This window comes from Nothoprocta perdicaria, unplaced genomic scaffold, assembly GCF_003342845.1.
Source record: "Nothoprocta perdicaria isolate Ctin4 unplaced genomic scaffold, notPer1 scaffold_307, whole genome shotgun sequence".
Taxonomy (NCBI): Eukaryota; Metazoa; Chordata; class Aves; order Tinamiformes; family Tinamidae; genus Nothoprocta; species Nothoprocta perdicaria.
In genome coordinates this window covers 754770-759677 of record NW_020455541.1, presented here as the reverse complement: position 1 = coordinate 759677, position 4908 = coordinate 754770, and positions in this window count along the sequence as shown.

Below are 4908 nucleotides of genomic sequence, written 5' to 3'. Positions count from 1 at the left end.
GAAGAGGAAGAGGAAGAGGAAGAGGAAGAGGAAGAGGAAGCAGAGGCGAGGCAGAGGGAAAGAGGTGAGGGGAGGGAGGAGAGGAAGGGGGCGTCCCTCTGGCAGCGGGTGACGCTCACAAAGTGGATGCTACCGGAACCACTCCRAGCACTTGTGCAAACACACAAGGAYGGAGCTTCCTAACACACGATGTTTTTTGCAGAACTTCCTGAAAAGCAGGTCAAGGCCGGCGCACGTTCCTGYGAATAGAGCATTAAGCAAAGCASRTCTGTTAACAAATTGCTGGCATACCACAAAGAGCACTGCACGTGCCTTTGGGTACCAACACAACCGTGGGTGACAAGCCCTTACGCTGGAGCGTAAGGATGCATTGCATCCGATCTTCTCCTCGCTGGACGCTGTSTTATTTCAGCTAAAGCCTCTGAAACCTCCCAGAAAGTCTGARAAAGGCAAGCATGGGATAACTGCACACAGCAAATTTCCATCCTAACCACTTCAAGCAGCAGTTGGCTTTCATGGTAAAACAGATGAGTGGAGTCCAGTCTCTGCCCATATTTCACGGGACAGCACCATTGACTTACAGCACAGAACTGCACTGTTTTACAGGATGCCTCTGTACAATTCTTCAGCTGTCTCATTGTTATTTCCTGCCTCATCATCTCTTCTGATATCTATATAAAACCAGCAAAAGCTTAATGATCTGTTTAGGTCTCCAAGTCATTAAAAGACAGTAAAATCAAAATGCAGGTACTCCTTTATTTTAACATGGGTGCTGTGAAATCATGTTTTAGAATGATTTCTGAAATTCTATGTGTCCTAATTAGTATAGCACCTCCTTATTTCACTTCCTTGCTTTGGAAGTGAACACACAACTGAAATTAAAACTCAAGTCCACGGGATCTCATCAAGAGTTTAAGTATGCCAAGCATAAGAAGAACCCTATCTCCATGGTTTGCCAGAGAGCGAAGTCAGCCCCGAAGAAATATGCATTCCTATAAAGACATTTGTCATGTTTTCATAGCTGCACACTCAAGAATCAAGGAATGACAGATAAGAAGGAAGAACTTGGGCACTTTTCTCACTTGAATAAATGAACCACATTATCAGATCAACCTGAACCACTGGGAAAGTGACTTAATGAGACCTTATCGCTCAAGGCACCAGAGCGCACTCAAGTATTGAATTTAGGATRGCAAACACTAGAAAGGAAGAAAATTTATCTGCTACTTTCTTTACAGTGCAACCGCCGGGTTGAAGAGCACTCCCCTCCGCAATCCCCAATCCCACACACCAGTAAAAGCCCTAAGTCGGCATGAGCACCCGTGCAATCGTTCCTTGGAGCACAGGTAATTCTGCCCCCCATCAAGACAACCTACCTGGTAACCTGTGCAACTGCACTCTCCTTTTCCTGACGGTCCACGTGTGTCCAGGAAGGCGGGCTGCAATGCCATTATATTCCATAATAGCCTAACAAGTTTGAAGACCCAAGGAGATGTGGAAACGGCGGCTTTTTCAGACAAGGTGCAGCTCAACCGAGCTGCTCGAGACTAGAGGATCACGCACCAGAATGACACTCTCTGCAGCTTCAATTCGCCCTACTCAAATTCACAGCAATTGAACAGAAAACTAAGTTTTAGGCAGGACAGGATAAGCCTGTCACACCTCAAACCACCAAACCCGTGTCTTGAAAAACTTGAGTTATTTCCCTACTCACTCCTTTCCAGAAAACCAAAAAAAGGAAAAATTAGCGCAGGAAGGAGACTGTTTTTTTTTGTTGTTGTTGCTTTTTTGCAGGCAAAGATAAGCAAATGAATAAAAACAGACATTATTTTCTTCAGACATTATTTTCTTCCAAGGAGCGACACCRAGTGCAACAGCAGGGCTGTACTGAAAGAATAGTAACAGTAAATTAACTTAGTGACAACACGAGAACTACGCTCTGCTCGATTCCTATGGACTTTTGTTCAGCTCTGCAAACAACATCTTTCAGTGGCTTGGAATAACAAGTGCCAGCCGTGACAAATAAAGGAAGTCAGCCCCTGCAAGCAAATGAAAATTTTAAGAGCTAAGAGAACCAGTCATAGCCCATGCTGGGGGAATTGTCCTGGAGCACTCTGGAATGAACAGCAGCAATAATTTCTCAACTCCACACTGAATTAATTGTGTGAATCTGTCTAGCCTGTACTCAGCTTTGTAAATAAAGTTCTGGTTCATTCAACTGCATTTGTCACTTGTTCAAAGAAACAAGCAACTAACGCGCATTCTCCACGGACACGGGAAGGCAGGGGAACCTTGTCTGATAACAAGGACTGATGGCCACTAAATGCTAAGTGTCAACTAATCGGAATGCTCRGGGCACCTATCTTGCTTGATAAGCAGCTCTAACACTAGAGAAAACTGCTTTCCAAAACACATCTAGGCTTTCTATTGTTTCCTTGAACCTGTAGAAACAAACGTGTGACCAGACACCTGTGACAAAGCTTTGAAGAGAAAGTTATCCAAGATGGGGCATACCCGAGGAGAGCTACGCGTTCAAATTTAGGTACAAGGCAATCAACTCTGGCACAACCAATTAGTTCAAATCTACTTCTACAGTGCTCCAAAATAGACCTAAACTGTCTGAATGTCTCACTAGCTCTAGTTCAAACAAAAAAACAAGGAGTYTTTAAAATACCCAATGATATTTGGAACATGGCTCCAGAAAGCATAATCTGAACTGAAAATTACTGTCTATCAAGGCATGGACTATAACAAATCTTAGAGTCTGAAAGAAAGTTACAAACTTTAGAACCTGTTTYGTTAAGACACTATTATGCGGAGAGATTTTTTAATTGACATGCAATTAAATTCATCCTTTGAATTCAAAGGCTACAACAATTCTTCCATGACTAAAGCCGCAGGGACATTAAGGTCTAGTTTCCCACGAGACTGCCTCAGTGTGTTCACTCCAGGTTGCAACTTGCATCCTAGTCAATGGCTAGATTGGACAGGATCATTCTAAGGGAAAATAAAATTTGGCAAACATCAGAAGGATGCTGCTCAGGGGTCTGAAGGATGCTCCTCATATTGTAAGGGCACACTGAAAGGACATGGTGTTGATTCTCGTATCACAGGAACCTAGAGGAAGGAGAAAGAAAGGGAGAGCAGCTTTTCCCAACCTGGACAGACTTCTCCTGAATGCAGATGATCAAAAGTAAGTTTGGGATTGGCAGAAGGTAAAGAAGCAACAATACTTTAAAGCTGCATCTCCCACTGATTCTAGAAAGGGGAAAAAATGCTTCAAGGGTGTGCTTGCTGCTGTCATCCATAACAGTGACTTTGAGTTCACAATACCACACCATATTCTCTCAACAACCATATGTCAACTAAGTCTTAAAAAGCTAAGCTGCCACTGACAGTCCAACTGGCACAAGCCGGGAATCTGTAACTAATAGAGCCCTGCAAAGTCTGGTTTATATCCCACAATAATGCAAAATGTGTGTAGGCTAAAATGAGAGACCAAAAAAAGGGAAAAAAAAAAAAAAGCAATTGCAAGTCCCAGCCATCTGAAACTACCTCTTCTCTTTCATGCCATTCAAGGTAAGTGATCAAATCATCCTCCATTAAGAACAAACGCTAGCAAAGCAGCATAATTAAAATCCAGGAGAACCACTTTACTTTAGGAAATACTTGACCTAATCCTGTAAAATCTGAATTGGCTGAGCCCCAGGCCACAACACACAGCTCTTTCAAATCAAGCTGTTGCATTTTTGGCTGTTTTTGCAAGAAGCTGAAGAGCACCATATCCTGCAGGCACGTGACTACTACAGGGGACCATCTTGTGCTCTGTTAAGCTGCATCATCCAGCACGGCTAACACCCACCTGAATAGCAACGGCCAGCACCAGGGTCTATGGAAGCTACTGCATCCATCTCCCTGGCTGTAACCAGCCCAAGCCAGGATCAGGGGCTTTCTGCTGATATTTCATCAGAGATATACACAATAACCTGATATATTCAGGCTTTTCACACAATCTTTGGGCTGGAATGAAATTCTTCATTTGTTTGATACCTTCAAAAAAATGACATTACTGTCACAATTGCTACCAAAAAAAAAAAAAAAAAGTGAAAAAGTCCCAAACTGCATGCTGTGTTTGCTCAGCATATCTTCAGTACTGCAAGCCACGTTTTCAGTGGGCCAACAGATGTATAATTTGAAATCTCAACTCCATACAAACATTTCATCTGTAAGGACATCAGTGGATAAGTGGATTGACAGGTCAGCTCTTTCTGCTTCCTCTCTCCAGGAAGCTGGCCATCACAGAAGACATTTTAACCTACCTACAAAAAACACTGAYGTGACACAGACCAAAATTCCACACATGAGCCCAGATTTGCCAATCAGAACATTATAAGAAGACCTAAAGGATTAGGCCTCTTAATCCCAAAGGAAGAGATTTCAGAAGCAGCTCAGGAGAAGGATGTCTCCTGAAGAATACAAAAGCTTTCCTGAGGCAGGCATTGCCTGCAGGCATACTTACATTCACAATGAGAAGAGAATGCCTTGCTAATCACAAATTAACTGCAGAARCCCAGGCGGTACCTGTTTGTCAGTAACACCTTCTTGGCTGAGAAGGGGAGTTGACAAACCCTTTAASTACTCACCAAGCCAGGTTAAAACAACTAGGCTGCTTCCAGGGATTGCCTGATAGCGCTTCATTTTAGGTCAGCTACACACCACCGAGTAGGATACTGGGGCCTGCACTGCAGCTTCTGCTAAATTGGTCACTGACCTTACTCTTTTACTGCTCCCTATTGAAATAGGGACAATATCTGACAAGAAAAGATACAAAAAAAAAAAAAAGAAAAAAAAAGAAAAAAAAAGAAAGAAAGATACCTCATGCTGCAGTGAAGCTTTACTAAGCTTAAG